This window comes from Psammomys obesus, unplaced genomic scaffold, assembly GCF_907164565.1.
Source record: "Psammomys obesus unplaced genomic scaffold, mPsaObe1.curated_primary_1811, whole genome shotgun sequence".
In the NCBI taxonomy this organism is placed as follows: Eukaryota; Metazoa; Chordata; class Mammalia; order Rodentia; family Muridae; genus Psammomys; species Psammomys obesus.
In genome coordinates this window covers 1654969-1676147 of record NW_026590571.1, presented here as the reverse complement: position 1 = coordinate 1676147, position 21179 = coordinate 1654969, and the positions used below count along the sequence as shown (strand labels likewise).

Sequence of the window (21179 nt, the reverse complement as noted above, 5' to 3'; positions counted from 1 at the left end):
TGAAGTCTCCCACTATTAATGTGTGGGGTTCTTTGTATGGTTTCAGTTTTATCAATGTTTCTTTTACAAATGTGTGTGCCCTTGTGTTAGGGGCATAGATGTTCGGAATTTTTATGTCTTCCTTGGAGTTTTCCCTTGATGACTATGAAGTGTCCTTCTCCATCTCTTTTGATTAATTTTGGTCTAAAGTATACTTTATTAGATATTAGAATGGCTATCCCTGCTTGCTTCCTGGGTCCATTTTCTTGTTAAACTGTCTTCCAGCCCTTTACTCTCTGGTGATGTCTATCTTTGTGATGTAGGTGTGTTTCTTGCATGCAACCGATTGTTGGATCGTGTTTATGCATCCAATCTGTTAGTCTGTATTTTTATTGGAGAATTGAGTCCATTGATGTTGAGAGTAATTAATGACCAGTGGCTGTTAGATCCTTTGATGTAGGATGTGATACTGTGTTTGTGTCCTTGGCTAATTTTTGTTTTGCTGTGGTGAGGTTATTCATTTTCTCTTTGCTTGAAAGTAGTTAGTTTTCTTGGGTTTTATTTTTCCTTCTAGAATCTTCTGTAAGCCTGGATTTGTGTGTAGGTATTGTGGAAATTTGTTTTTGATTTTGAAAATCTTATTTTCTGTGTCTATGAGGACTGAGAATTTTGCTGGGTATAGTAGCCTAAGCTGACATCTTTGTTCTCTTAGGGTCAGCATGATATCTGTCCAGGCCCTTCTGGCTTTCATAGGCTCTTTTGAGAAATCAGGTGTGATTCTGATGGGTTTGCCATTATATGTTACTTGGCCTTTCCCCCTTGCAGCTTTTAGTATTTTTTCTTTGTTCTGTAAACTTACTGTTTTGATTATTATGTTGTGCAAGGAATTTCTTTTCTGCTCTAATTTTTTAGGTGTTCTGTAGGTCCTCTGTATGATTTTTTTAAATATTTTCTGGGCCTTGGAAATTGGAAACTACTTTTTCCTCTTCCTATTATTCTTAGGTTTTGTCTTTTTATGTCTTGCATTTCTTGGATGGTTTGTGTCAGGAATTTTTTAGATTTATTATTTTCTCTGATAGATACATTGATTTCTTCCATTATTTCTTACACACCTGAGATTCTATTTTCCATCTCTTGTAGTCTGTTGGTTATGCTTACCTCTCTAGTTCCTGATTTATTTCCTAAGTTCTCCCTTTCCATGATTTCCTCCGTTTGTTTTTACTTTATTTTTCTAATTCTATCTTCATACCTTGAACTGTTTTGTTGATTTCCTTCACCTGTCTGACTGTATTTTCCTATTTTTCCTTCAAATCCTTCACCTGTTTGTTTGAAAATTCCTCTGTTTCTTTTATTTCTTCAGTGATTTAATAATTTCCTCTCTGAAAGCCACAAACTGTTTGGCTGCATCTTCCTGTATCTCTTTAAGGACAGCTGTAATCTGTTTGATTTTATCTTCCTCTAATTCTTTACTCATTTTATTTTTTTCCTCCATTAACCTCTCCATAAGCGTATATGTAAGGGCATCTTCCTGAATTTCACTTATGTTAGTGTGTCCAGGTCTACTTGCCTATGGATACCTCAGGTCTTGGCATGCCATGCTGCTTTCCCTTTTGTTGGTTGTGCTTTTCTGCTGGCTTCTACCCATCTGTCTGTCTCAGGGATTGTCTGTTAATTTCTGGCACCTGCTGGAGTCTTGGTGTGGGAGAATACCCTTGGCAGGTTTTTGAGGGAGATCTCCTCAGCTTTTTGAGTATGGTCAACTGAATGGTGGTGCCTCTCAGGAACTGTCATAGTTCATCTCAGGCATATGGAGCTGTGTGGTTACTGTGGTGTTCAGAAATGCTCTCTTCTCATCAGGAGAAATCTTGGAGACAGCTGCCCTGCTGCTCAGTTTCTTGCTCTTAATTTAGTGAGCTGCTGCTGCCGCTTCTGTTAAGCTGTATTTGCTGGGCACAGCCCTCATGAAGAACCACGGAGTTCCGTGGTTTCTTTGGTTTAGCTAGAGATAACTGGTCGTGCCTTGGAACAGTATCTGAGGGCTGCTCCAATGGCTCTCAGGCTTTTGTAGGTCTAAGGTTGGAGTGGTGTGCCCCAGTACCCTAGCCATAATCAGTGGAAGGTGAGTACAGCACTCATGTGTGCAGTTGGTCCAGAGTCTAGAGCCTGTGGGAATAAAAAAAAGTTTTCTGGAGCTGGGTGTCCTGAGGGTTGGAACCAATATTTTCCTGAGTCTGTGGTGTTTTGGGGTCTGCAGGTCTGTCTGGAATGGAAAGTAGAGCAAGTAGGCATAGGCTCGTGGCTCTGCCTTGCTGGCGACTGGTTGACTGAGTGCTTAGGTGCCTAGGCACTTGCAGCAACCTGGGGAATTTTCCAGAGAATTTTCTTTTCTTGGGAGGGGGTGTCAGCTGAGTAATCTGAGGTCAGACCTACTCTTCCCCTCAATGTGGGCTTCTACCCGACAGAGAAACTCTGTCTTGGTGCCCTGGGGGCCTCCGTTCTCTCTTGGATGGTGAGTCTGGCATGCAGGCAGGACTCTGCTGGCAGCTAAGGACCCAAAGTTTGGTTGGCACCTGGGCTCCCGCCAGACCAGGTCTTTTTCCAGGGATTGTCTGCGTGACCTAAGAACAGTCCTGATCACTTCCTGTACTGTGGGATTTTCTGGTGTTGTGGGGCCCAGAGTTCAGTTTGGGACAGTGATCAGAGCACACTGGCAGCTTGTGGCTTTGGGCTGGGGACTGAGCGCCTGGAGGGACCAGGAACTGGTCTCATGGTTTAGCTGTGTGACCTGAAACTGATTGAATCCCACACCGTGGGATTTCCTCTCACCTGGGAAACACAATTGTTGGTGTTTTAGGACCCAGAGTTCAGTCTGCTTGTCAGTGTGCAGATCCTGTTGTACTGCTGGTCAGAAAGAGTGTCCTCCCAGCACTGCCATCTTGGATCCCCCAAATTACAGTTTATTAACTTTGTATTCCCACTCTGTCCCCCTCGGAATCTTACCATCCCTTCCTTATCTCCTCCCATACCTCTCATCAAGTACACTGAAAGGGGAGGTCTTCCTCACCTTCCATCTGACTGGGTATATTCTCATCAGGACTGGGTATACTGTCTTACTCTGTTGACTGGGAAGGCTGCTCGCCCCTCAGGGGGAGGTGAACAAAGAGCCAGCCATTGAGTTTATATCAGAGATAGTCTCTGTTCCCATTTCTATGGGAATCACTTGGATACTGAGCTGTCATAGGACACATTTGTGCAGGGGTTATACATTATCTCTATGGATGGTCCTTGACTGGAGTATCAGTCTCAGAAAAGATCCCTGTTTCCAGAGTTTGGGGCCTGTTGATCTCCTTGTGAAGCTCAGGTCCACTCCAAGTCTTTCTATCTCCCACTTCTGCCCAATGTGTGGCTATGCGTCTCTTCATCTCCTTCGATACATTGCTGGGTAGGATCTTTCAATGGACCTCTATGATAGGCTCCTGTCCTGTTACCTGTTTTCTTCCTCTTCCGAGGTGAGGTATATCCATTTTCCCTTTCTGAGTGAGCATTGATCATCTTCCCCAGCATACTCCTTCTTGCTTAGCTTCTTTAGGTGTACAGATTTTAATATGTTTACCTTATGTTATATGTCTTAATATACACTTATCAATGAGTATACACCTTGTGTGTATTTCTGCTTCTGGAATATCTCACTCACGATGATCTTTTTCTAGTTCCCACCATTTGGCTGCAAATTTCATGATTTCCTTGTTTTTAATTGCTGAGTAGTATTCCATGGTGTAAATGTACCACAATTTCTATATCCATTTCTCAGATGAGGGACATATGGGCTGTTTCCAGATTCTGGATATTACAAATAGAGCTGCTACTTGTTTGAGAAACTGTCCTTATTGTAAACTTGAGCAGGTTTTGGACATATGCCTAGGAGTGCTATAGTTGGATCTTGAAGAAGCATAATTCCTAATAGTCTGAGAAAGCACAAGATTGATTTCCAAAGTAGTTGTACAAATTTACATTCCCACTGGCAATGGAGGAGGGTGCCCTTTCTCCAACATCCTCTCCAGCATGTTTTCTCACTTGAGTTTTGGATCTTAGCAATTCTAATGGGAGCAAGGTGAAATCACAGGGTTGTTTTGATTTGCATATCCATGATGACTAGGGATGTTGAGCATTTTTCAAGTGTTTTGCTGCTCTTTCATATTCCTCTATTGAGAATTCTCTGATTAGCTCTGTACCCAAATTTTAATTGGATTACTTGATTTTTTTAACTTATTGAATTCTTTATATGTTCTGGATATTAGCACTTAGTCAGATATAGGTTTGGTGAAGATTCTTTCCCATTTTGAAGGCAGTCCTTTTATTCTGACGACAGTGTCCTTTGCTGTACAGAAGTGTTTCAGTTTCATGAGGCCCCATTTATTGATTGTTGATCTTAGACCTTGCACTGTTGGTGTTCTGTTCAGGAAGTTGCCTCCTGTGCCAATGAGTTCAAGGCTCTTTCCCACTTTTTCACACATACACAAAAATGAACCGGCCATCTCAGACAAAAACGAAACTAAAGACAACAACTTACAGCCTGTGCCTGGGCTATTCTGGGACAAAAGTGAAATCACAGAAGAGAAAACAGCCATGGTTTGGAACAAAGATAGAATCAAGCACTCTCAAGTAAACATGAAACCACAAACAATTAATCACAGAAATGAAACACCAACTCTGGGCACAATACCAAGAAAAAGACAATTAATCATATACAAAGGCAAAGTAAAACCAAAACCCTGGCTTTTCCTGAACTTCCCTGCCACAGAAGTTCTAGAAAGGCTATGAAAACTGATCCTCATTCTGGTTCCCCTATCCCAGGAGTTCCGGGGAGGCAAAAATTAAGGAGGTCAAAAATAGCTTTTTGAAGCCCCTCCCCCGCAGTTGTTAACCCCTGACATTTCTGTCTTATCTACATTTGGCCACTTCCATAAGCTTTTCAAAACAAGGAGCAAAAAGTAAAGGCAAACAAACACTTAAAGCAGACTGACAACATAGAAAACATTACATTTACCGGCGGGACTAAGCTCTCCTGGTCGGGAGTCCTAGAAGTCCCGAGGCATCTCGGAAGAGCCCCCAAATTTAATGCCAGATTCATGGGACCCTCAGAGACCACCAGGAGACTACTCGATGCAATTGCAAGAGAGTTTTATTACAAGAACAATTGAACTTGGGATCCCAGTAGAGAAGTGGGACCTTGAGCTCTGAGTGAGCAGGATTTTTAAAGGGAAAGTCTGTGAGCAGGGGGTTTCTATGACAGCAAGCAGGGGGCAGAAGCCTTGGCATTACAGAATTGGGTGAAGTTTAGCAGGGCAGGGTGACCTTCTCTGAGGTACATAATCACAATTGCTAAGGCATGTATCACAATGGGTAAAGCATATAATAAAAATGGCTGTTTTTCTAAACTATATCTGAAACATTGGGGAGAATTTTTCCCACCCGATTCTCAACTGATCCCCATTGATTATTGCCAGGCAAGTTGTCTATATTTTCTATGAAGCATTTATTCTGTGATATTTCCTGGTACCTGAGTTCAGCTCCCAGTCAAGATGGCTCTTTATTTCAAAATGGAGTTATACCCAGGCTAAGTATACCCAGGCTAACTTAAACTCTTCAGCTAAGTGTGTCTGGTTTTATTTTGATGTCCACTTGGACTTTAGTTTTATGCAGGGTGATAAATATGGTTCTAATTCCATTTTTTTACATGTAGTCATCCAGTGAGACCAGCACCATTTTTAGAGATGTTGGCTTTTTTTCGTTGTATTGTTTTGTCTTCTTTTTCAAATATCAAATATCCATAGGTGTTTGGGTTTATTTCTGGGTCTTCTCTTCGATTACTTCGAGCCACCATTTGATTTCTATGCCAGTACCATGCAGGTTTTATTACTCTTGCTTTGTAGTACAGCTTGAGATCAGGGATGGAGATATCTTCAGAGGATCTGCTATTGTACTGGATTGTTTTAGTGATTCTGGGTTTCTTGTTTTTCCATATGAAATTGAGAATTTTTCTTTCAAGGTCTGTAAAGAATTGTGTTGATATTTTGATGGGAATTGCATTGAATCTGTAGATTGCTTTTGGCAGGATGGCCATTTCCACTATGTTAATCCTATGGATCCACGAACATGGGAGATCTTTCCATCTTCTGAGATATTCTCAAATTTTTTCTTCAGAGACCTGAAGTTTATTTCAATTATGTCTTTCACATGCTTGGTTACAGTCACACCAAGGTACTTTAGGTTATTCATCACTATTGTGAGGGGTGTTGTTTCCATAATTTCTTTCTTAGCTCATTTCTCTTTTGTATACAAGAGGGCTAATAATATTTTTTGAGTTAATTTTGTATCCAGCCACTTTGCTGAAGGTGTTTATCAACTGAAGGAGTTCTCTGTTATAATTTTTGGGGTACCCATGTATACTATCATCTCTTCTGCAAACAGTGATATTTTGATTTCTTCCTTTCTGATTTATTTCCCCTTGATCTCCTTTAGTTGTCTAATTGCTTTAGTTAGGAATTCAAGTAGTATGTTGAAGAGATACAGAGAGAGTGGGCAGCCTTGCCTTTTCTTGATTTCAGTGGGATTGATTTAAATTACTCTCCGTTTGCTTTGATTTTGGCTATATGCATACTGTGTATTGTCTCTGCTGTGTTTAGGTATGTGCCTTGTAGCACTGATCTCTCCAAGACTTTAAACATGAATTGGTGTTGGATTGTGTCAAGTGTTTTTTTCAGCATGTAAGGAGATGATCATGTGGTTTTTCTCCTTCAGGTTGTTTATCTGGTGGATTACACTGATGGATTTTCATATTTTGAACCTGGGATGAAATCTACTTGGTATTAGATGATAAATGTTATGTGTTCTTGGATTCAGTTTAAGAGTACTTTATTGAGTATTTTTTCATCAATGCTCATAAGAGAGATAGTTCTAAAGTTTTGTTTTTGTTGGGTCTTTGTGTGGATTAGGTATCAAGGTCACTGTGGCCTCATAGAATGAGTTTGGTCGTGTTCCTTCTGTTTCTCTTTTGTGGAATAGTTTGAAGAGAATTGGTGTTAACTCATCTTTGAAGGTCTGATAGAATTCTGTGATGAGCCTATCTGGCCCTGGGCTTATTTTGGAAGGGAGACTTCTGATGACTGCTTTTATTTTTTTGGGGGGGGGGGATATTGAACTATGTAATCTATTTGCCTAACCTTGATTTAATTTTGGTAAATAGAATCTGTCAAAAAAAAAATGTCCATTTTCTGGTTCTGTTGCTCTCCTTGTGGGGTTTCTGTCCTCTCCAGATCTTACTATTTCCCACTTCTTACATAAGATTCCATGCACTCTGCCCAACAGTTGGTCATAAGTCTCAGTGTCTGCTTTGATAGACCGCAGGGCAGAGCCTTAAAGAGGCCCTTTGTGGCAGGTTCCTAGTTTGTTTCCTGTTTTCTTCTTCTTCTGATATCTGCCCTCTTTGCCTTTCGGGATGGGGATTGAACATTTTAGTCAGAGTCCTCTCTCTTGATTACTTTCTTTAGATGTACAGATTTTACTAGGTTTATTCTATGCTATATGTCTATATGCGTGAGTATATACCATGTGTGTCTTTCTGCTTCTGGGACAGCTCACTCAGGATGATCCTTTCCAGGTCCCACCTTTTACCTGCAAATTTCATGATTTCCTTATTTTTCATTGCTGAGTAACACTCCATTGTGTAGATGTACCACAATTTCTGCATCCATTCTTCAGTTGAGGGGCATCTGGGCTGTTTCCAGCTTCTGGTTATTTCAAATAAAGCTGCTACAAACATGGCTGAACAAATGTCCTTATTGTGTATGTGAGCCTCTTTTGGATATATGCATAGGAGTGGTATGACTGGATCTTGAGGAAGCACTATTCCTAATTGTCTGAGGAAGCGCCAGACTGATTTCCAGATTGGTTGTACAAGTTTACATTCCTATCAGCAGTGGAGGAGGGTTCCCCTTTCTCCACAACCTCTACAGCATGTGTTGTCACTTGAGTTTTTCATCTTGGCCATTCTGATGGGTATAAAGTGAAATCTCAGAGTTGTTTTGATTTGCATTTCCGTAATGGCTAATGACAATGAGCATTTCTTTAAGTGTTTCTCTGCCATTCGATATTCCTCTACAGAGAGTTCTCTGTTTAGCTCCGTTCCCCATTTTTTAATTGTATTATTTGGTTTGCTGCTTTTCAGGAACACAGGGGTCTTCCCAGAGACTCATACTCCAAGTACCAGGCATGGGGATAACCTAGAACCCCTGCACAGATGTAGCCCATGGCAGTTTAGTGTTCATGTGGGTTACATAGTTAAGGGAAGAGGGACTGCCTCTGAAATAATCTGATTGGCCTGCTCTTTGATTACCTCCTCCTGAGGGGGGAGCAGCCTTACCAGGTCACAGAAGATGACAATGCAGCCACTCCTGATGTGATCTGATAGACTAAGATCAGAAGATAGGAGAGGAGGACCTCCTCTATCAGTGGACTTGGGGAGGGGCATGTGTGAAGGGAGAGGGAGGGTGGGACAGAGAGGGGTGGAGGGAGGGACTTATGGGGGATACAAATGAATAAAGTGTAATTAATAAAATAAAATTAAAAAATGTCCATTTCATTTAGATTTTCAAATTTTGTGGTGTATAGGCTTTTGTATTAAAACGTAATGATTGCTTGGATTTCCTCAGTGTCTCTCCTTATGTCGCCCTTTCCATTTCTTATTTTGCTGATTTGAATAGTTTCTCTCTGCCTTTTAGTTAGCTTGGCTAAGGGTTTGTCTATCTTGTTTATTTTCTCAAAAATGCAGCTCTTGGTGTCATTGATTCTTTAAATTTTAGGGTTTTTTTTGTTTCTAACTCATTAATTTTAGCTCTATGTTTGATGGTTTCCAGTCATCTACTCCTCTTGGGTGTGTCTGGTTCTTTTATTTTAGTTTAGTTTTATTAAATTTTTTAGGGCTTCTCGGTGTGCCATTAAATTGCTTGTAATAGATATCTCAAACTTCCTTCTGGAGGCACTTAGTGTTAGGAACTTTCTTCTTAGCACTTCTTTCATTGTCTCATAGGTTCAGGTAAGTTGTTCCTTCTTTTTTATTTAATTTTACAAAGACTGTAATTTCTTTTTTCATTTTTTCCCTGACCAAGCTTTCATTGAATAGAGTGTTATTTAGTTTCCATATTTACGTAGGCTTTTGTTATTTCTGTTATTCTTGAGGTCTAGTTTTAGGCCATGGTGATCTAATAGAATACAAAGGATTATTTTGATCTGTTGATGCGTACTTTGTGCCCGAGTGTATGGTCAATTTTGACTTTAGGTGAAAAGTTCCGTAGACATCTATTAGGTCCATTTTATTTAGGACCTCTGTAATTGCTACTATTTCCCTATTTAGTTTTCTGTGTAGATAACTGTCCCTTGGTGAGAGTGAAGTGCTTAAATCTCCCACTATTAAGGTGTTGACATCAATGTCTGAATAAGCTTTAATAATGTTTCATTTACAAATGCAGGTACTATTGTACTTGGAGCACAGATGTTCATTAGTTTGATGTCCTCCTTGTTGATTTTTCCTTTGATGAGTATAAAGTGCCCCTCCTCATCTTTTTTGATTAATTTTGATGGAACCTCTATTTTATTAGATATTAGGGCTAGCGACTCCAGCTTGTTTTCTGTGTCTGTTTGCTTTAAAGAACTTTTTCTATCCCTTTACTCTGATATTGTGTTTATCTTTGTTGCAGAGGGGTGTTTCTTGGATGCAGCGTAATGTTGGATCCTGTTTCCACAACCATTCTGTTAGTCTGTGTCTTCTTAGTGGAGAATCAAGTGGTTGATGTTGATAATAATAGTGACCAATGAATGTTAGGTCCTTTTATTTGTGGTATTGGTGGCCTTACTGTGTTTCAATGCTTGTTTCCTTTTCATTTTTTGTTGTGAAGTTATGTATATCCCATGTTTTCATGGATGTAGTTGATTTCATCTTATGTAGGGCTGGTCTGCAGTGTAGATATTCTTTAGTTTTGTCATGGAATATTTTGTCCTCTCCATCTACACTGATTGAAAGCTTTGCTAGGTATACTTGTCTGGGTTGGCATCTGTGGTCTCTTAGAGTCTGCATGACATCTGCGCAGGCTCTTCTAGTTTTCATAGTTTCTGTTGAGAAGTCTGGTGTGATTCTGATAGATCTACCTTTATATGTTACTTGGCCTTTTTCCATTGTAGCTTTTAATATTTTTTCTTTGTTCTATAGATTTAGTGTTTTGACTAGTATGTGATATGAGTAGTTTCTTTTCTTGTCTAGTCTGTCTGGTGTTCTGTAAGTCTCTTGAAAGTTTATGGAACTCTCTAGTTGGGTAAATTTTCTTCTACAATTTTCTTGAAAATATTTTCTGAATCTCGGAGCATGGAATTTTCTTTTTCTTCTATTACTATTATTCTTTGATTTTGTCTTTTAATGGTGTCCTTGATTTCTTGATTGTTTTGTATTTGGAACTATTCTGATTTGACTTTTTTTTTTAGAGAGATGTATCAATTTCAGCAATTATATCTTCAGCACTTGAGATTGTTTCTTTCATCTCTTGTATTCTGCTGGTGATGTTTACCTTTGTGGTTCCTGATCTTTTTCTAAGTTCTCAAGCTCCAGGGTTTTCTCTGTGTATTCTTTATTGATTCTAACTCTGTTTTCATGTTTTGCACCATTTCCTTCACCTGTTTGAATGTGGATTCCTGTCTTTCCATGATGGTCTCTATTTTTTTGTTTGTTTCCTCTCTATATGCCACTACATGTGCCTCTACTTGTGCCTCTATTTATTTGGCTGTATTTGCTGTATTTCTTTGAGAGCTTTGTTTGTTTCATCTTTATGTGCTGCTAGTAACTGGATAAGCTTAGCTTTAAAATCATTTTTCCTGTGTTTCTGATGTACTAAATATCCCTTGTGTTTGTGAGTTGCTGGAGAAGTTATGATGTCCTGATTTTTGTTGTTGTATCCTTAAGCCGACCTCTAGCCATCTGCCTATCCGTAAATGTTGCTGTTTTTTCCTGGAGTCTGTACTTCAGACTGGGTCTGTCTTTCTCTCTTGTCTGGAGTATTCTTCAGGAAGTTGAGAGAAGTCCACTGTTTTGAGAGTGGATGTTGGTGTTACAGTAGTAGCTAGGGGAAGAAGGTAAAGGAGCATATGCCCAAGCATGGGTGTTTGTGTGACAGTGTGCCTTGAGGTAGAGAGTTCTAGAGCATGTTGATGCCTGAAGGGTGGTGCTTAAGCATTTGGAGGGGGAGGCGCTGGTGCTGGTCCTATTCTGGGACTCAGTGTACATGCACATGTGCCCTGAATACCTCAGTTGCCTCCAGACATATCGTGCTCTCTTTCTGATATTCAGATCTGTCTGGGCTCCATGTTTTATTTGCTTGGACTCTACTGGCAGATTAACAGAACAGGGAGTTCAATGTTGAGAATGCTCTTTCAAGGATCCCTATGTTGCTCGCAGTGTGGATGTGGTTGGAAGGAATCAGATGTCTGTCTGGTTCTGGGGCTCTGCAAGCACTCACTAAAGGCACATTCACTTGCTGGCAGACCTAATCAGAAAGCATAAGGGATCCCCCTTTTCCCTACTCTCAGATTTGGGCCAGCAAGGGCAAATGAGAGTGTAGGAGATCCATCAGTTCAGTTTTGTCTACTGTTTGGCCACCAGGGTCAGATGCCTCTGTACCCTCAAAGCAAGGATGCTCCTTTTTGGACTAGCAGCTGCCCCAGCAGCAGCTCTGGGAGGCCCACTTGTGCTTTTTCAGTCATGGAGTACAGAAATTTGTACTTGGATTAGCCCCGGGAGGCCTGTGTGTGAAGCCCTGAGTCTTGTGTTTGGGGTAATCACTACAGTCTCAGACAAGCAGTGAGGCCAATGCTTTGGGTCAGGGGCTACTGCTAGCCAGTGCTTGGGAAAAGGGTAAGTGCAAGGGGTTGAATATTCTCTACTCTCATTCCCCGCAGACCTCCAGAGGTGACCTGGAGCCAAACTGTCCCAGCTCATGAGTTGTCCCCTCTTGCACAGCAAGCCTCAGTTTGGATGTTCTGGCTTCAGCTGCCCCTCCACTCACCAATTTTGGAGTTTTGGATCCTGTGTCCCTGAGGTACGGTGCTTGCTGGTTGCTGTCATCTTGGACCCCCTAGAGCCATTCTTATTCAAACCTCCACATTCTACTCCCTGACCCCATAGTCTTATAGCTATATCATAATGCAAAATGCATTTAGTCCAATTTTAAAAGTTCCCATAGTTTTTTACTGTCTCAATATTGTTTAAAATTCAGTAGTCCAAAGACTAATCTTAGATTCATGGTAATCTCTTAACTGCAATCCCTTACAAAACAAAAATAAAAATAAAACCTGGTCACAAATTTTAACATTCAATGACACATAATATATATTACCATTCTAAAAGAGAGGAAAAGGATTAGTGTGGAAACACTTGCCCAAAGCAAGAATGAAAACCAGCTGGGCAAATTCCAAACTCTTTATCTCCATGTCTGATGTCAAAGCACTCTTTAGGACTACTCCTTTTAGCTTTGTTGACTGTAAAATAATTGTCTCTCTTGGGATGGTTCCACACTCTGTTAGCAGCTCTCTTTGGCAGTTATCCTGTGACTCAGGCATTTCCAACATCTTGAAGTCTCCAACACAGCACAGCTTTTATCTTCACAGCTTTACACAGTGGCTTCTCAGTGCTTCAATTCAGGGAAATCTCTGACACTTAGCTTCCTTCAGTGGCTTTTCTTAACTATGGAGAGAAAATCTACAAACCCTTTCTTTATCTTTAAGTGTAAAGACAAAATCGCATGGCTGAATCTGCCAAATTCTTCTGCTTGCCAGGGATGGAACTTGGCTCCCTCTTTCAATTATGTTTGCATCAGTTTTTCTGTTGATGATAATTTCCTTGCTGCTGAAGCTTTTCTTTAATTCTTTTTCATAAGTTAGAAGCAGAGCTGAGTGGGGTCTTTCCCTGAGGCCACCGTTCCTATTATCTCATTTAACATAATACTTTTCTTTAAGCTTGAGCACTGGACTTAGCTATGTTATATACTTCCTAGTGCTCCTTTTCTTAAGAAACTGTATATTTTATATTTCTCTTTGTCCAGATTGTTTCTTTTCATTATATATCTGCATAAGAGTGATTAATGATATCCAGAGGAAAGAGTCAGTATTATGGCATCTTAAAATCATCTCGGCCAAAGCCATTAAATCCAAAACCCTTAAATTTATCCACAGGGAGAATTTTAGTACAAGGAAAAAATAAGGCCATATTTTTCTCTAAAATATCACAAGAATGGTTTTAAGGTGCTTAATGATATTTTTTCTTCTTAAAACCTCTTGAGCTGGGCCATCTTAATCTACATGGCTCTAAGTAACTCTGTCTCCATTGCTCTTACTAGTTTTTCCATTAAGCAGCCTTTAAAACTTTCAACCGCTTTCCTAATCCAAAATCCACATTTGCCAACAAGCAGAATGGTCAAGCCTCTCATAGCAATACTACATTCCCTGGTATCACTGTCTGTCTTAGTCACTATTTTATTGCTGTGAAGAATCTCCATGACCAAGGTAGTCTTATAGGAGAAAAATTATTTCTTTGGGTTACAGTTTAAGAGATTTAATCCATTATCATTGTGGTTTTAAGCATGGCAGCATGTAGACAGACACTGGAGCACTAGCTGAAAGCTACATCCTGATCCTTAGGCAGAAATATGGAGGGGGGATGTGGAGTCAGTGGTATGAGCTTTTGAGATCTTGAAGTCCATTGCCAGTGATACATTTTCTCCAATAAGGCCACATCTCCTAATATTTCTACTTCTTACAAATAGTGCTACTCCCTGATGACTAAACATTAAAATATATCAGCCAAAAGAAAAAAGAAAAAAAAAAAAGAAAGAAAGAAATATATGAGCCTATAGAGGACATTCTTTTTAAGACCACAAAATTATCTGATAAAACAAGCCAGTAAGCAGCATTCCTCCATGGTTTCTGCTTCAGGTCCTGCCTTTAGATTCCTGCCTTGAGTTCTTTCTTTAACTTCCTTAAGTGATGGAATATAACCTGAAGATGAAATAAACCCTTTCCTCCTAAGTTGTTTTGGTATTTTATCACAGCACAAAAGAAACAAACTGGGACAACTATTTCATGGATTTATTTGAAAGGATACCTTACAGTAAGAGTATAAATTCCAAACTAAGAGCAATAGACCAAAGGTTCAAGGAATTATTCTTTGAATGATAGAAAGCCACATAGACTACATTCTCCAAAAGAAATGGCTTATCAGGGTGCTCTTATCTAGCACTCTGCTCAGCTGTGGAAGAACTTTGGAAGGTACATCCACAAGGAACACCCTTTATGTCATTGTTTTCCTTTTTTTCAATGAGCTATGGCCTTTGATCTGAACCACTGAAGCCAGAAAATTGAAGGGAGGATTCAAAAGTGCTTTCAAGGTCTAAGGTAACTATTCTGGGTTAGCAATTAGGGAACCCATCCACCTTAGAGCAGAGGTGGCCTTGCAATGTCCCCCTATAATGTTAGAACTTGGATACTGGAATGTAGATATGAAGGATGCCTTTTTATCTTTCTTTGGTTCCCTAATAATTCTGGAGATTCACACTAAAAAATAAAAAAAAAAAACCATGAACATAACAGACTAGCAAGGGCAAAGAGTTTTTACAGTATTAGTAACTGATGTCTAGACATTGAATAAATATTTAAGAATCATTTGTTTTGTTATACTTGTTATCTTCATATGCTTCATTTTGGAATTCAGATTTTGAGATTTTTAAGTGGTACATGAAATTTCATTGCTTTTTCCTTCAAAAGTCAATATAGTTGTTAGAATAGCAGTCTCAGATTAAGAAAGATGTATACACAGCACTACTAGGAATCTGGACTGAAACACAGATAAGAATAAGGCTGCTACCCATAATAGGCAGAAGAGGCCAAACAAAATTCTAATACTGTTGTTAGTCCAGGGTACCTTAGGAGTGGATAATTATTCCTCCTCTTCCTAACAGTTTTTATGAGGGGAAGTTTTGTTGTTGTGAACCTTTGTCATATGAAGTAGTATAAAATGTCCCAAACACTGCCAAAATAAAAGGCAAGACCCTGGAAGAAGTCTGAGAGATTACCTTTCCAAATGTATAGGTCTCCACGTGGTGGTAGCCTCTGTTGTCATAGTGGTAAGATGGATTCTGGCAGACAGATTTCTTATACCCTTCCCAAAGATATCTAAAGAGATGAGAACTGATTCTAGCAAGGAGTTGAACTGGTAGCTATCAAAATGTAGGAACTATAGCTGAATCGGTACTTCAAATAAAACCTTTGACTAAGGGCCCCATGGAATCATGTATCTCAGAATATCTGGATTAATATAACCCTGCTCAGTTTCCCTATGTGCTTGAGGAGGCCTTGGCCAAGACTGCCAGATTATAATGAAAAGTGATTTCTTTCTCCTGCCAATTGAAGACATGCTAATAAATATTTTGTTCCAAACAAATTATATTCTAGACACTTCCATTGGATAAAGAAAGGACATTTAATGAGGCAGATAGGGACATACACCCAAGAACAGAGTGATCTCAACAAACCAGTCTCAACTTATTTACAGATTGTAGGGGATAAATGGATGAATTTAATGTTTTTAGGTTCCTCCTTTGGGGTCCCAGGGACACAAGAAGTAAGATTAAACATCAGTTCAACAAAATAAATGGGTCTCAAATATTGTCGAGATTTATGTTATATAGCTTGAATGAACAGTGAGTGACCCATATAGGAGTGATAGTGAGAGACCAAAAGATAAATTAGTAGCTATTATTAAGACCTGAAGTAGGTGGGTGGAGAAGTCCAGTAATACCCTGAGGGGAAGGACCACCTTACTGTATTCTTTCCTCACCCACTAGAGATACAGTTGCTAGGAAACTGGTCCAGCCCCCTAGGGAGGGACACCAGATCATTAATGGCCTGGGAACCTTCCTATAGCCAATCGATTAAAAATGTAGCATTTTGACCAATAGATGCTTGCCAGGCAGGAATTGCCCCTGCCTTGGGCATGCTGGGATGGACCAGAATCTTTAAATCACCCAACTAACCTGGGCAAGGGCGCTCAGCTCCCACCGCTTTGGCAGTGGAGCTGTATAGGCCCAAGCTGCAGCTTGTAATTTACTATAAAAGAACCTCATGTATTTACAGTGGAGTCTAGTTATTCCTGGTCTTTTGGGGTTCGTGAACTGAGCAGAACAATAGCACATTTACTACCCTGATTCATTCCTTTAAATAATTAACATGAAGGTAGCAAAATTCTGAACAGTTCACTTCATGTGGTAGGATCTGAGAGAGGAAGTAGTCATCTTCTGACATAGGTATATTTCCAATAAAGAAGACAAACCTGCTGTTTGCTTCTAAATAAGGCTCCTCAGCAGTGAGGAGATGACCACAACACACAGACATTCTACGAAATTTAGTTTTTGCCTTTTATCCAGAGAATTTTCAAATAAGGAGGACGTGACCATTTACTTCTAAATTTCTAAGAAGACACAATTTTAGTCTTTCGGAGAAGGGTTTTACTTTTTATTCGTTCTTGTAGGACTCCTAACAATGTGAGATTTTGGGACCCTTTTCAACCTACTGGGTTACCTCTGCCAACTTAATTTGAGGGGAGGTGCAAACAAAAGAAGAATTTTGTTTTTATGAAATCCTCATGAAAGCTGCTGAGCAAAAAAAGTCTTTGGCCTGGATGTAAAGGAAACAGATCCTGTCAACCACTACTATGCCCTCTTTGTCAAATTAGGTCTCACCTATGTTGAGATGTACAGTGATGAGTATAGCTTTCCTAAGACAGGTTTCCTGTGATAATAATCCTGGGGGCAGTTTTCCTGAAAGACAACTGTGCCACTGAAGATGAGATTTGTGAAGTGTTGAATCCAGTGAGAATCTATGCTAGGATGAAACAATTCTTCTTTGGCAACCCTAGACTGTTAGAAAACGTGCGAATGTTGGGAAATGTGCGCCTGTGAAGGTTACACGCAGGTTCACAAATCACACCACGAGATCGGTTCCACGTGAGAGGTTTATTAGGGGAAGGGGGGGAGAGAGAAAGAGAGAAAGAGAGAGAGAGAGAGAGAGGAGGAGGAGAGAAAGAGAGTAAGAGTAAGAGAATAAGGAAGAGAGAGAGAGGGGGGAGGGCTCAAATTCTTTTATAGGGTGACCCAGGGCATGCGCAGGTAATTCCAGGTGGTCAGGGTGTCTTCACAAATGCCTGATAACTGGTTTGTCAGGTCCCTTGGGGCTGGCCGTAGAAGTGCCTGCTTATTGATCCCAACATTCCTCCCTTTTTCTATAATTAAAAATAGGGAGCTTGGGCTGCCTTTTATAAGGTAAATTAAAGTATATAAATTTAGGCTCATTGGAAGCAGCTCTTGGTTGTCATGCAAGAGGTTGAGAAAAAGAGAAGAGTTATAGCAACAAAATGGTCAGGTTGCAAGGTTAACAATAAGAGAAGTCTCTGCCCTGGAAAATTTAGGGTAGAGGGTTGTCAACAGAGAGTTGCCAGCCATTCAAGGCAGCAGGTAGGGACTGGGGAACACTGGGAGAACCTGGAGCTGCTTGTCCTGGTCCTGAAGCACACCACTTCAGCCTTTTGTTAACAAGTGAATAACGGGCATAGATTCTCTTTTGGCTACTTCCTGCTGACACTGGGGGCACTGTAGGGAGGTCAAAAGGCTGAAGTGTTGGCCAAGTCCAGGAAGAATAGGCTGTTTTGATGCTTTTCAGGGTCTGTGAGAACATCCATGGCTAAGAGGGAAGCTGCAGGTCCAGCTTGTTGGAATTCTGTGAGGTCAGAGCCGAACACCTGTAGGTTGTTGGAGTTCCATGAGGTCATAGTTGAACACCTGTAGTTGCTTTTGCACTGTTGTGGCTATAGGAAACATCTGTGTCTGGCAGGACACTGAAACACATATATAGGCAAAAGATAAAGTTGAGTATGGAGAAAATCCTGTAGGTATACGTTGAAAGGTTTGGATCGATGAGGTTTGTACATGGGAACCTCTGTCTACCTGGAGGGACCTTTATTTACCCAATCACTGGCAATATTTAAAGAAGGCTTTGTTTTAGACTTGTCATTGAGGTGAGGATTGGTTACACAAGCATGTAAACTTAGAGGCCCTAGTGCCAGCTGGCACTAGGTGTAGAAACCTGAAATTCTCCAGCCTGTCTGGAGGGACAGGCATCTTGTCATCTCCCATTGGGGGCAGAGAAGTAGAGGGACCGTACAGGAGAGGGGACCTTCCCATGAGCGAGTGAGCACATGAGCGAGCGAGGGGGGAAGGAACCCATACAGGGGGTGTACCGCCCAAGGGAGAGTGTGGCCCGAAAATGAAAGTCAGCAGAGAGGGTCAAACCTAGATAATTAAGGCTACAGCGGAGGAGGGGTCTCAAAAGATAGTAGGAAGTTGTCAGAGCTTTGTGGTCAAGCTTCCCCTACCAAGAGAGGTGTGTATGCAGAGAAAATGGAGTGAACTCACCAATCTAGCCAGTGGTTGCATGCAGTAAACAGCAGTCTGGTAGCCAGGAAAGGAAGTCCCAAAACCAGGGAAAGGGGAGGAGTCCCACCTTTTGAGATAGGCAATAAGTGCAGTACTTATCTGGAATCTAGTTGTCCTGAGAGGTAGATTTAGGTGGACTTTCTGCAGCTTACAAGAATTACTTTTAAGTTTTAAGAAGGAGATAAAACTTTAGACATGTTAGTATCACAATTGTACTGTGCATTGAGAAAAAGGCAGTAGACATACATATGTGTTAAAGAAATAAGTATTTTTTTAAGGTGAACTCTGAAAAGGTAAAAGCCTTTTATGAAATAAAAGGGAAACTCACTTGATTTTAACCTTTAGTATAAGCATAGACATTATGGAGGCTTACAATCTTAAGCTTAGGACCATAATAGTGGAATAGTGGTATAGTGGAATGTTTTTGTATCAGAGTCAGATTAATAAATTAGATTTCTACTGATGAAGGTCAAAACTCTGGATGGTCAATACAACAGTAGCATAACAACAGGAAGAAATATTAAGCCTTTTTGCCTATTTAAGATAACTTAAATCACCTTAGACCTTGTAACCTTTATAATTTGCATTTACCAACCTTAAAATATTTTTAGAACCCTCAAGTATTTATAAATTGTATTAACAACCTTAAGACACATTTTTAGACTCTCATACATGTATAACTTATGTTTACCAACCTTAAGGCACTTTTTAAGACTCTCAAATATGTGTAACTTTTATTTTTATAACCTAAACTCCTTTTATCCTTAGAGCCTACATAAGCTATATATTTTTTTATCCAGCTATACATCTTAAGACATAGGCAACTAACACAAATTCTGTGAGCAAGGCAAACCTGTTTTTCTTTTAATAAGAGATCTAGTACCCAGTAGTTCTAGCTAATGAACTGATCAATGAGCTAACAGTGGATCTAATTGTCTTCTCTCTAGCTGCAAAGCTACCATTAGCTTAGCATAGCTTTCAAGGTGATCAGAGACCTGAGAAGGATAAGTTATGAGCTAAATAAATATACCAATCCATGGGCCAATCAAAATGACAGAGATGACTAGTTAGTCCATCACCTAGGCACTGTCCCTGGCTCCTGTGGTCTCATAACGTCATGGGAAGAGGTGTCCAGCTAGGCACAGAAGATGAGACTGTTTCTGTGGAGAAAGAAATGAGAGAATGGCCTCACCTCACCCTTAGCAACGTGAAACATTGACGCTCCAGGTGTCCACAGTTTCGGCTGGGCCCTAGCAGTGGGCCAGTTGAAGCAGTATTGCCCAGTGGTTAGCATACCACAATCCAGAGTCACAGTCATGTGTCGTTGTGCCCAAATCTTCTTGGAGACCTTGGGGAGCTACTGCCAGGACTTTGGGACTTTCTGTCACAATAAGCTTACACAGTTAAAATGCCATATTCATCAGATCTCTGATAAGCCTGAGGGTCAGCATATTTGAGTTACTCTCTCTGTCTTTATCATGTGCTCTAAATTGTGTTTTTAAGTAGATTTATAAAGGCAGCTTTATAGTTACCCATCCTAGGCTTAACCTTAAAAAAAAACTAAACAAAGACACTCAACATCTTAACCAACTGCAGTTGTTAGCATAACTATACATCCGCTCTTTTTGAACTAAAATCAAAGCAAACCTTTTAATCAGGTATTGTTTATAGAGAGGCTAGCAAATCTTGTTGTTCTTACCACTTGCATTAAAATTGTACAGCAAAGGCTTTGCATTTAGCACTAATTAGGACTGAATATAATTGAGACACCTAAACAAAGATCGCAGCAAACCCTTGAACTATAAGTTTAAGACCAACAATTTAGCAGAACCATATAAACCAGATTTAAAATTAGCCAAATATATTTTAACCTTTTGATAGTAGAGATGTAGCAAATTGACTCAGTTTTAACATAGATAAATACCTCTAAAATTAATATATTTTAATTTAAAATATTGATAAACGATTCATATGTAACAATGAACCCCTTAGCAGAACAGTATAAAGCAATTTAATAGTCTTATATTTTAAACCAACTCAATTTGAACAGATATTTGTAACTTTTGAAGTTTTATTATTATGTAAAATTTATTTTGAAGCAGGATAGTAAAATGAAAATTTGAATTTTTATAAAAATCCATACCAATTTGAAATGAGGCTTATTGTTGGCCTAAAAGACAAGATAAACAGTTAATTATGGTTAAGACTTTTAAATGTAAACCCAATGAGAAAATTGTAAAGATTTTATAAAGCATTTGAAAATATAAGAGCTGAGTATAGAAATCAGGAAGAGAGCTTTTAAATAGAAGCCGCTTGGGAAAGGGGCAGGGGGGATCACGCGGAAAGGCTGGAGGAAGGCACACAGGAGGCAGGGCCTCTTTGCCAGAATTAAAGATGGTGCCAGCCACGTGGAAGCCTCTGATGAAACCAAGGTCCCTCCCATTTATTCCCAAAGCCAAGATGGCTGCGCCCAGGTATTTTTGTGGGAATTTTAAATTTTGTAAAACTCCCTATCAAGTTTTGAAAAGTCGATTCCGGCGCTGTGTGTCTCCACGTCTCAGAGCGCTGTCGGCCACCGTGACTGGCGCGACTCAGGCTGTTTACCTTGGTGAATACCCA

At 40.0% G+C, this 21179-nt stretch overlaps 1 pseudogene; it reads left to right on the top strand.

The window, feature by feature from the left end:
* LOC129677280 (melanoma-associated antigen B16-like) overlaps positions 1 to 21179 on the top strand; it is a 31687-nt pseudogene that overhangs the window by 8568 nt on the left and 1940 nt on the right.